General features: G+C 45.9%; 1 protein-coding gene and 1 non-coding gene across 5 annotated transcripts in view; one reads left to right on the forward strand and one right to left on the reverse strand.

Annotated features, from left to right (window-relative positions):
* The first annotated feature begins 265 nt into the window (after positions 1-265).
* The window catches only part of MTM1 (myotubularin 1), a 96,516-nt gene continuing 84,533 nt past the window's right edge, over positions 266-12,248 (forward strand). For 2 of the 4 annotated variants that reach the window (XM_025460760.2, XM_025460762.2), the window contains exon 1: positions 266-343. The gene's annotated coding sequence lies outside the window, so the exon portion shown is untranslated. Of the gene's footprint in view, positions 344-7,235; positions 7,301-12,248 lie in introns of those variants that run through there. The other 2 variants (XM_049107428.1, XM_035711963.2) reach the window with 2 other exon arrangements.
* LOC112668599 (U6 spliceosomal RNA) lies at positions 9,094-9,200 on the reverse strand. Its single transcript, XR_003141731.1, has one exon. It is a non-coding gene; the product is annotated as a U6 spliceosomal RNA (small nuclear RNA).

Below are 12,248 nucleotides of genomic sequence, written 5' to 3' on the forward strand. Positions count from 1 at the left end.
TTCCCTTACTGGGGCGGCTCCTAGCATCTGGGCCCTGCCCACTGGCAGCGTATCTGGAACTACAACTACCAGATGCCTCCAGGCGCCGGACCTTTCAAAGGGGGCTTCCCAGCAGCCCCCCGGGGGAAGAGCCCCGCCCCTCGGGCCCGTGGCCGAGGCTTTCCCAGCGCCTTCCGCCCGCCTCGCCCATGTCACGTGATGCTCCCCCGCCAACCGGCGCGCGGAGGAGGGCGGCGGGCGGTGGCCAGAGGCGGGGCGGCCGCAGGGGGCGGGCCCTGGAGGGGGCGGAGCGGGGCCCGGGAGGCGAGCAGCCTGGCAACCGCGGTGGCGCCCGGACCCCGAGGTGGGTGCGCTCGGGCCGGCCTGGCTCTGAGCCGGGCGCTGCGGGGACCTGTGTGTGTGTGTGGGGGGGGGGGCCGGGAGGAGGAAGTTGGGACTCCCCGGGCCGACGGGTCCCGCGGGTTCTCGTAGCACCCGCGGGTGTAGGTGGGGGGGTTCGCCCGAGCGCCTCGCTGTCCCTGCCGGCCGGGGCTGACGGAGGCCGGGGAGCCGCGGGGCAGGTGCCTCCGGCTTCCTCCTGTTCTCCCCGCCCAAGGTCCCGGGCCGGCGGCGGGCGAAGGTCCGGACGGGGAATCGGGGCCGCGGGGGGAACCCTGGGGGCGTCGCGGCCGCTTCCCGGACTTTGCTTCCCCGCCTGGGGCGGCGAGCGGGCTGGGCGGCCGTCCTGCCTCCCCGGCGACGCGCCGCGGCTGGTCCTCGCCTTGGCCCTCCGCCCGGGGTGGGTGCCCGCCGCATCCCCCATGGGTCCTGCGGAGCGGCCACAGCCCGGCGCTGGCCGGGAAGCCTCGGTGGGCGCTCCGAACACTTTCTGTATCACGCACGGGAGGTTTATCTGCTTTTGCAACAGTTGAGAGATCAGAGAGGGAACGGTTAGTTCCCTGATACGCAGTCGGAAGTATGCACAGGCGCGAGCAAGCGCCCTTTGCCGGGTTGCCTCCCTTCACTGTCTTCTGCTGCGCTCAGGAAGTGAAAACTAATTTTAGTTTTTGCCTAAGCAAATATGAAATGAATCTGCTGCAAAGATTATATTATGGGCCTTCTAGACGCATACTGAGTACGAAGTGGAGTGGATTGTGACTGGTTTTTAAATAGACCTAACAGACCTGCCCGAGAAAGGAATCATGGCATATTAGGATTGACTGGGACGTTGAAGTTCATAGGTAGTTCATTTCCAGGATGGGGAAACTGAGGCCCAGAGAGTGTAACGTTGTATAGTATTTAAATAATGTGACCCGGGATTTGGGACAACCGAATGGTGAAGCTAATACCATAAGTCAGGTCTCTGGGAAGTATCTAGGCATCTAACCCCGGGTGGTTTTTTTTTTTTTTTTCTAATGACAGCTTAGTTTTGTTCCTTGTTAAGTATCCACCTTAGAGTCTTGAGACTAAGCCAGTGATTTTGTTGTAGTTTGAACCATTTTGAATTTCCTTCAAAACCAGTTTACCAGCCAAAGAAGACAATTACACATCTTAATTTATAGACACGTTTTGCTTTCATCAACATATATCTTGTGCATGATCACTTATTACTCACCAGATTTGACTTGATGACGTTTGGCTGTTTCACAAAACCAAATCTATCCTTGAGAGATTCCACACCATGGAGTAGATTCAGACCAGTGGAAGTAGAGGAGATTGATTGGGGCTTTTAGATTCTAGTTATTGAACGCTATTAAACATTTGGTCCCCTTACCTTAAAGTTCTAACTTATATTTATTAAGTTGTCAGTGGCCTCATTTACCCATTAAACCCAGAACGCCCATAGTGTGCCCACTTAATCCCAAGCCCTGAGAAGACAGCCCACAGCACCATTGACGAAGTCCCTGCCTTACAAAACTTATGTGTGGGGAAGCAGATCAAGGGGAAAAAAAAAGCAATGATATATTTTCTATTGGAGATGAGCACTATGCAGAAAAATAGAGCTCTGAAACTCTATGATGTCAATAAAACAGGCTGGCATGTTTGAGAGTGACTTGGGAATTATATTGAATTGTTAGGTTTTAGAGTGTCAGCTGCTGCTCCATTAAAGCAAATAATGAAATCCAAAAGCAAATCTGTCTAAATCAAAGAGATTCTATGGAGTCATCATTTCTCCAGCAATTGCCTCTTAGATGGTAAATTCTTCCCAGCCTCATATTTACTTGCATTTCTTTTCTCTTAATGCAAACAGTAAGTGCTTTCAAGCAAGTAGGGAGGTGGTCTTCCAATCGCTCCCTGGCTCAGTGGTTCCCTTAACTAGATTTAGCTACAGAAGGCTCTGCTGAGGTCAGTATTCCCTGTTGATTTCATGCCAGTGCCTGCCTGCCTCAGGCTACCTTACAAGTGGATTTCTTTTCCAGCACTCTGGTTAGTCCTGAGAACCTACCATCTGAATCTTTGGGTTGTGTGGTTTGTAAAGAAATGAGTTCATTTTGATGTTAGCTGTAGTGTCAGGAAGCCTTGGACGTCTTAAAAACTAAAGCACTAGTAAAATGGCATGCGTGATAACTTCCTATACAAGTTCATCTGTAGTACCTTTTCAGTTCTCTCATATGCTGTACGTTCAATGGCTTCAAAGCAAATGTTTTCGTGTTTACAGGTTCTGAAAAGTGACGAAAGTTCTAAAAAAAAATACTCAAATATTCTTTGTTCCAAAATGAAAGGAGGATTAACAAAATGTAGTTACTTTAAAAACCACTGAAAGAACATGTGGTTCTTGCTGTTTTTGAGGGCTCCAAAATCAAGAGAAAAGCAGAGCCTCTTCAAGGCTTAGGAGGCAGCATTTTGAACTGGCCAAAGGATTTCAAAGGCCAGAGTTTCTTGTTATTTCTAAAGTTTTTCCCATTTTATAGAAGAATAAGAGGTTGCTTTCATTATTCTTTAGTAATTTCCCTTCCCTGCTTCTGACCTCTTTGAAGTTCTGCTTTCCTTATTTTCTAGTTTCTCAGTTCATTATTCTTTTTTGGCAGATGGGGGAGGGACAGGGGGTTGCCATTTGCCTGTAAGGTATTGCCTCTGGATTTGAATCCTGACTCTAATATTACCTGTGTGACTTTGGGTGAGTTACTTACCCCTGTGCCTCAGTGTCCTTATCTGTAAAATGAAAAAAAAATATTAATAGTGCCTACCTCAGGGGATTGTTGGCTAGACTGGGCGATAATCTATGTCAGGTGGTTAGGATTGTGTCTTGCACATAGTAGGTACTCCAGAAAAGTTGGCTGTTACTGACTAGAACTACGTGGAACTCCCTTCTTTGCTTTATTTGTTGTTTTTTTTTAAAGATTTTATTTATTCATGAAAGACACAAAGAAAGAGGCAGAGACCTAGGCAGAGAGAGAAGCAGCCTCCCTGCAAGGAGCCCGATGTAGGACTCGATCCCAGGACCCCAGGATCATGACCTGAGCCGAAGGCAGATGCTCAGTCACTGAGCCACCCAGGTGCCCCCCACTGTTTGCTTTTAAAGATTTATTTATCTATCTGAGAGAGATAGAGAGGATATGAGTGGGAGGGCAGAGGGAGAAGGAGAGAGAATCCTGGAGCAGACTCCCCGCTGAGCACGAAGCCTGACTCCTGGGTCTCCATCCCACGACCCTGAGCTCATGACCTGAGCCAAAATTAAGAGTTGGACGCTTAACTGACTGAGCCAGTCAGGCTCCCCCCTCCCCCGCAAACCTTGTGTGTTTTTAAAGAAAAAGAAATACTTCTAGACACGTCCTAATACACTTTTGGACATCCAGTAAGCATGATTTTTTTTTCTAGCCATTTCTCTACATTTCATGGTTGACTCAGGCTTTTAGTCTCAGGTGACATTGGCAGCAGTGTCCACAGTTCCTGCAGTGTTGAGCTCCCTTTACTGTTTGGACTCAGAAATTACTTGAGGCCATGTTTTGTTTATTGTCCAAACATGACTAGATCAAGAGAGGCCTTTTTCCCATTCCTCCACTTTGAAGGCAGGAGGACCAGAAGGCCGGGTTGGAGTTAGTAGATGAGATCTAGTTTTGTCCTGCAGTCGGAGGACAGCTTTTCATGTTAAATGTTTACAGTTCACCTGAGCACCTGGACGACCTCATCCTTTTAAGAATGCAGCAGGCACCTCGTGAGAACATTGGTATCATCCACTAGCACTTTCTTTGTTTTTATCTAAGGAACAGTAAAGAAGCCCTCTGTGTGAGGTGGCTGAAAGCATCCTGAGTTTGGATTCCAGGAGCCGGACCCAAGTCCCACTTCTGCTTCTTCACTCTGTGACATGGAATAAGTCCTCCTACCTCACTGCTGCTGCCTCTTCCATTTTTAAGACAGAGTGGTGAGCCCCACCGAGTTCTCAGAGCTTTCCAGAGGATCACATGTACACCAGTACCCGTTGTGGGCTGTGCAGCATGATTAGTACCGCATTCATGTATCATAGAAGCTGCCGCTATTTGGAAAACTAAATATGGGAGAGCAGGGTCCTTCCTGTTCTTGGCCCACCTACCCCATAGCTGTAGGGTGGGCCTCTCCCTTGCTTTCCCTCTTCTGTCAGTATTGAAATACACGAGTGTTTTATTGCCTCTCTCGGATGGACCTGAAGTCATCAGTACCCCTCATGAGCTTCCATTTTATTGATTCCTAAAATGGTAGTATCATATAACCAACAATCATAGGGCAATAGCAAGACAATCTCTGCACCAGGGAATATTGCCTGCCTTTTCCTGAAGTGTTTCAGAATTAAAATCTTTCCTTTTTCAAATCAACACCTTGCATTAGCTCCTCAGTGCGGCTGGAGGCCCTGCCAAGCTTCACCATCCATACTGGACTGGATGTTCTCACTCAGGGGGTGAGGATGGAAAGAAATACAGAGCCTTGATTGCACTCCAGGTCTGTGCTGCCTTTCGTGTTCCTGTAGAACTAGGGCAGAGTGCTCTTTTCTTGCTATTTCAAGTCATTTCTCAGTATCTTGAAATGGCTCCATAAGTAGCTCTTTGCAATGCCCCGGACTTATGTCCTGGTCATCCAGTGTTGCTGCTCCTCAACTCTTTGTCTTGATACCAGTATTACTTGTTTTCATCTAAGCTTGTGCAGAAGGGAGCTGAGGTTGGAGATGGTTTTTTTCTTTTCCTGGGCAGGCAAAACCCAACATGGCCCTTAACACACAGCAGCCATTTAGTAAATGCTCCTTGACTTGAACTGGACAAGGAGGGGATTGCTCAGAGTTGTTTGGATGTGTTCATTTCCACGAATTCGATTGTCTGTACAGAGACCATATCCCCTGACTGCCAGATGAAACGGAGCTCATCTCATGCTAGGCCTTCCTTGTCATGGATAATTAGCAAATGAGGGGGAAAGTTCTTTGGGTCCAGTGATGGGAGAGGTCTCACACATTGCATTTCCAACCTCTGGATTTTTGGACTACTGTCATGAGCCTTTTTTATAGAATAGGTTCATTTTTTGCTTTCCTTGTTGGTGTTGTTTGGGGATGGGAAGGAGTAAGGGAAGTAGAAGGGTAATAATTGAAAGTAAAAATAAAAGTAACTTGTGTGTAACTCATTCTGTTCTTATTCCCTTGCCTGCAGACCTTGGCAGCACAGTGACGTCCTTTCTTTAGCTTGTGATGATTGTTACATATTGATATCATGCCCTTGGGCTTTCCGTGAGGAGGAAGCATTGTTTCCCAGAGCCTCTTAAAATGGAACAGAGCTGCTATGTCATGTTGCCATGCTTTTCCCTTCACGGGAGCTCTTGAGGCCGAGGTGGTCATAAAGGGGATTCATGGCATCAGAAGGTGGTGCTTGAAATACCCTCGTCTGACCATTAAGTTTCTTTATGGGCCTGAGATGATTTAGGGGGGGACTCAGGAGAACAGGGACTGTGCTGTCACTCCAGCAGTCCTGGAATTGGCCTGAGCCATTTTGCCGAAAGAAGTCATGTACCTGCATGGCAGTGACCCCCAACCATGACTTGTCAGTAGTATTGGGTCACAGTGAGAAGGACGATCCACACTTGGTTTCACGGAGACCGTAGGAGGACACTGCCATTGACATCAGTTATGTGGCAGGCAGGGTTTGAGAAACCTCAGTTGACGTTCCTTTTTGAACTTTCTTGTCCTGAAGTGTTCCTTGCCCACATTGATGGTTCCCAATCAGAGAGGAATGGAGTCCCCAGATGGAGGGCAATTGGAGCTGGCCCTCAGGTCTTTGGAGTTCTGTGAGGCATAACAACTACGTTTTTAAAGTTGAGGCTGAGTGCAACCCTGCTGGCCATTTCCTTTCTTTGCTGTTATCAACTCTGACAGGACACGGTCACTTCTCCAGAGGTTCCCGTCACTCACATTGCCACAAAACAGTTTTTCCTTGTTGATAATTGTCTTGATGCCTCTGCTTTTCCTCAGCTCCTGGGAGCTTAGGAGAAATGCAGAATCTGAGGGCCCCTCAGATCTACCCAACTAGAATCTGCATTTTAATGACATCCCTAGGTGATCTGTATGTGAAGTTTGAGAAGGCTGGTTGAAGTAGTAGTTCCCATCCTGGCTTCCCCGTGACCCTTGGAGAACTTGCGGTCCATTAGAAAGATAACTTGAGGGGATCCCTGGGTGGCGCAGCGGTTTGGCGCCTGCCTTTGGCCCAGGGCGCGATCCTGGAGACCCGGGATCGAATCCCACATCGGGCTCCCGGTGCATGGAGCCTGCTTCTCCCTCTGCCTGTGTCTCTGCCTCTCTCTCTCTCTCTCTCTCTGTGACTATCATAAATAAATAAAATTAAAAAAAAAAAGAAAGATAACTTGAGCCACATGTGTAATGCATGCTCCTAGTAGCCGCATTAGAAAAGAAACAGATGAGGTCAATTTTGATAATATATTTAACCTAGTATATCCAAAAGGTTCTCATTTCCATGTGTAATCAGTGTAATTATCAGAGAGGTGTCTCCCCTCCCCTTTTTTGGTAGGAAGTTGGCAACCTCTGGCACGTACGTTACATTTACAGCGCCCCTCAGTTTGGACTAGCCATATTTCAAGTGTTCAGGAGTTGCACGGACTAGTGGCTCCGGTTGTTGGACAGCGCAGCTTTGAAAGTTACGTTCTGGCCTTGATCTGCTGATGATGTCATCAGATTTGCTGTCCTTGCCTGAAGAGCTGTTAGAGCCGCCGTGGCCTCAGTAATAACTTGCATTAGCGATCCTGTGTAAGCTGTGGCCAGCCCTTTGCCCATTGCGATTACAGTCATCCCATTTGAATCCTCACAACGTCCCTACTTCGTTTTGCAGACCCTTCTTTTCTCCGTTCCGGTTCGGTAAGTGTGAAGAATTAGCCACCCGTCTATGTGCGACATGCAGGCTTTCTTCCTTGTGGGGTGGGCGGGGATCTTCAAAGAACTTGAGGCTCGCGCCCTTCTTCTCTGGCTCACCCAAGAGGATGCGGAGTCCCCAGAGAGAACTTTCCGCGTGCTGGCATACTGCAGAGCAGTGGTTGGCCACGCTGGCTGCTCCTTAGAATCACCTGGGAGCTTTACTGACCTGCCGCCCCACCTGGGAGCTTTACTGACCTGCCCAGGCCCCACCCACAGACGTTCATCTGAAAACTCTTAATCTCGGGGGAGAGCAAACAGGTGCATTTTGTGCAGTGCTCGGGGTGGGGCCCAGCTGGAGAGCAGCCGCTGTAGGGCCGCGTCTCCCACCTGAGTGCGCTGAGAATCACCCGCACTTCGGGTCCAGATGCACATTCTGACTCGGTGGGTTGCCAGGCGGGCGATCGGGCTGCAGTGGTGGCGGCGACAGGCTCCCCTCCGGGTGATGCCGCACCTCCGGGGCTCTGTCGCTGGCACTTGGACTTTGGGGTGGCCAGCCTCCTCAGAATCCCCTGAGGGCGTTTCCTAAATGCCAAGCTCCCTGGTGGCAAGCCTGGACTTTCTGACTTCGGGACTTTGGGGTGGGGCCCAGAAGCTGCACCTGAGAAGGCATCGTGTGTTCCACATTCCACCATAAAGTATTAGGTTTGCTTCAGGTTTCAGGTAGGCACACCATTCATTTTGGCCTAAGTGGATGGTTTTGTTTTTGTTTTTTTTTTTTTTTTCTAAGTGGATGTTGAATGTTATCAGACCCCTTTTCTGCCTTTACAGAGCTCTGTTTTTTTGGTGTTTGGTTGTGTCCCCCCCCCTTAGAACCTGTTAAGATGATGGGGTATTTTAAGGGATTTTCTAATACAACGTTGTAGCATTAACCAGGTTTGCCTGCTGGTGTGAAACCAGCCGGTTTCTTACTGCTGGATTTGATTGGCAATATTTTCTTCAGAATTTTTACATCTGTACCTGAGGGTAAGATTTGGCTTTCCTGTACAGTCTTTGCCTAGCATCCGTTTGCTAGCCTTGTAAAGTGAGTTGAGAGCATTGCCTTTTTGTGGTCACTGGAAGTTCCTGTGAGATTAGAATTACCCGTTTCTTGAATGGTTGGTACAGCTTGCCCCTAGAGCCACCTGGGCCTGGTGTATTTGGTGTGAGAATATTTTAAACTACCAGCTAATATCTGCCATTTCTGTGGTTAATATCTGTCTTTTCATTCTTTTTTAAGATTTATTTATTTGAGAGAGAGAGAGAGAGAGAGAGAAAATGAGTGGGAGGGGCAGAGGGAAAGGGAGAGAAATTTCCAAGCAGACTCTGTACTGAGCCAGACTCGGGGCTCAATCCCACGACCCCGAGGGACCTAAGCCAAAACCACGAGTCGAATGCTTAACTGACTCTGCCACCCAGGTATCCCTGTCTTTTCATTCTTAAATCTTAATATTGTTTCTGCCTTCTTTTTTTTTCCTTAGCCTTACCAGAGGTTTGTCAGTTGTGGTTATGCCATATGATGTGTGTCAGTATGTGGAAATGAATGAATATAATTATATTCTCTATTTTCTTCTTTTTGATTAATTTTAATGAATAAAGACTTTATATTATTTTAAACTCAGATTTACATCAGGGTATATTCCAAAAAGCCTTACTTCCATCCCTGTCTCTTGCTAGGCATTCTATTTCTAGCCCCCTCACCTCCCATCCCAGGTAATCAGTATTAGTAGGTGTTAGTTTCTATTTCTGTTTCTTCTTCTTTTTTGTATGAATGCTTCACAAATTTGAGTGTCATCCATGCTAAGGGGCCATGCTAATCTTCTCTGTATCATTCCAATTTTAGTATATATGCTGCCAAAGCGAGCACTGTTTCTTCTTTTGCAAATTTGAGCAAGTGTGCACACGTGTGCACGTGCATTTGCATTTCCCCCTTTACACCAAAAAAGCATACTACATACACTATTCAGCCTCTTGTTTTTTTTTCCCCTCACTTAAAATCTATCCTGGAAATCACTGCTCATTTTCTCCTCTCTTTGGATTTATTTTGTGGTTTGGATGTTTCAACGCATAGAATTATTATTATTTAGTTCTAGTATAGTCTCATTTCTCTTGTGATTCTTTCATTCACCCTTGGGTTTAGAAGTATATTTTTAAATTTGCAGACACATTTTCTATGTATTTTTAGAACTGATTTCTGACTTCACTGCATTATGGTTAGAGACTGTGGTCTGAATACTACTACCTCTTTGAGATGTGTTGAGGGTAGGTTTATATAGTGTTTTGTGGTTGGCTTCTTTCACTTAGCGTAATGCTTTCCAGATTCATCCATATTGTCTCACGGATCCACAGTTGGTGACTTTCTGTTGTTGAGTAGTGTTCCACAGTGATTTATTTATTCACTAGTTGATGAACATTGAGTTGACTGAGTTTTTGGCTCAGTTTTGGCTCAGTGAATAAAGCTGCTATGAGCATTTGCTTAAGGGTCTTTGTGTGGACTTGTTTTTTCACTTGTGTAAATACTTAGGTGCGGCGTTGCTGGGCGTTATGCTTAGTGTATGTTTAGTTTTACAAGAAGCCATCAAACTATTTTCCAAAGTCCTTGTGCCAACCTACATTCTCACTGGCAAAATGAAGTATGAGTTCTGCTTCAGCCCATGCCCTCATCAACTCTTGTTATTGTCTCTCTGGTTAAATTGTAGCCATTCTAGTGGGTGTGTAGTGGTAGCTCGCTATGGTTTTAATTTGCATGTTCCTAATGACTAATGAAGGTGAGTATGTCTTCATGGGCTTACTGACCATTTGTTTATCATCTTTGGTGAAGCATCTGCTCAAATCTTTTGCCTGTTTCCTATTGGATTGCCTGTCTTATTATTATAAGAGTACGTTACATATTTTGATTATAAGACCTTTGTGAGATCTATGATTTGCAAGTACTTTCTCCCAAACTACAGCTTACCCTTTCATTTTCTTAATTGGGCCTTTGAAAGAGTAAGGTTTTTAATTTTGATGAAGTCAGGTTTGTCATTTTTTTTTCTCTTAAGGTTTATGCTTTTTGTGCTCTAAGAAACCTTTACCTAACCTAAGTTCACAAAGATTTTCCCTTGTGTCCTGGGACTTCGGTAGTTTTCACACTTACGTTTAGATCTCTTGTGCCCTGCCCCCCCCACCCCGCCACTCATACCCTGTATAATCCCCTTTCCTTGAGTTTCCAGCCTTGTGAGATCTTGAGGAGAGGATGCAGCTAAACTGTGCCAACTCCTGACCAATGACCCACGGAAACTGATAATTCATATGTGTTGTTTACAGTTACTAAGTTTGTGATGCTGCAATATAAAATGAATACTTTTTAAAAGATTTATTTGTGTATTAGAGAAAGATCAAGTGCATGCAAGCAGGGGAAGGGGAGGGGCAGAGGGCGAGAATCCCAAGTAGACTCCACGCTGAGTGCGGAATCTGACATGGGGCTCGATCTCATGACTCTGAGATTGCGACCTGAACCAAAATCAAGAGTCGGATGCTGAACTGGTTGAGCTGCCCAGGTGCCCTGAAAACGAATACTTCTATGCTTCATTTCGACTTGATTTTGTATATTGTGTGAAGTAAGTGTCAATATTCACTTATTTTTCCATATGGATATCAATTTGTTCCAGCATCATTGGTGGAAAAGACTATCCTTTTCCCCAGTGAATCACCTTGGTATCTTTGTTAGAAATCAATGGACTATTGCTAGGACCTCCAAAAAAATGGGTCTGATTCTGAAACCAATCTTTGGCAATTCCTTTGGATGCTTCTCTAACCATTATGGCAAACTGCCTGTTGGGCAGGCTAACTAGTCCTGCCAGAATCCCACTGTCTTGATTACTGAGGCATTTTTAGTAGTCTAGAAATTGGATAGTGTAAGTACTCCAACCTCCCCCCCTTCAAGGTGGTTTCAGCTATTTTTGGTCCTTTGGCTTTCCATATAAATTTCGGAATTGGAATTGGTTTGTCAGTTTCTGCAACACAGCCCATAGAGATTTGATAGGGATGGTATCAAATCTCTAGATCAGTATTGACATTATAATAACATTGAGTCTTCTGATCCTTGAGTGTGTGTCTAGGTCTTTTTTAATTTCTCTCAGTGTTTTATACTTTTCCATGCATGGTTCTTGTACACATTTTGTTAAATGTATCCCTAAAGATTTCATTTTTTTATATTACACACGAGTTTTTTTTACACTTTAATGTCCATTTGTTCATTGCTAGCAATACAAATCTCATTAATTTTTATGTTGATCTGCATATCCTGCAACCTTACTAAGTTTACTTACCAGTTCTGGTAGTTCTACAGTGTTCTTAGGATTTTTTTTTTTTTTTGATACATGATCATGTTGTTTACGAATACAGTTTTACTTATTTCAATATGTTTTGACTTTCTTTCTTGTTTTTTTTTTAAGATTTTATTTATTTCTTCATGAGAGACACACAGAGAAGGGCAGAGACATAGGCAGAGGGAGAAGCAGGCTTCATGCAGGGAGCCTGATGCAGGACTTGCTCTCAGGACCCTGGGATCACGACCTGAGCCAAAGGCAGACATTCAACCACTGAGCCACCAGGCGTCCCATGACTTTTATTTCTTACCTTATGAAGCTTGCTAGTATCTTTAAGAGCTATGGAATGCAAGCATTAAGAGCAGCCATCCTTGGGGCACCTGGGTGGCTCAGTGGGTTAAGTGGCTGCTTTCAGCTCAGGTTGTGGGGTCCTGGGACAGAGCCCTGTGTTGGGCTTCTTGCTCAGCAGGGAGCCTGCTTCTCCTGATGCTGCTCCCCCTGCTTGTGCTGTCTCTGTCAAATAAATAGATAAAATCTTAAAAAAAAAAAAACAGTCATCCTTGCCTCATTTCCACACTTAGTGGCAGGTTTTTATAAGCGTGTGT

This window comes from Canis lupus, chromosome X, assembly GCF_003254725.2.
Source record: "Canis lupus dingo isolate Sandy chromosome X, ASM325472v2, whole genome shotgun sequence".
In the NCBI taxonomy this organism is placed as follows: domain Eukaryota; kingdom Metazoa; phylum Chordata; class Mammalia; order Carnivora; family Canidae; genus Canis; species Canis lupus.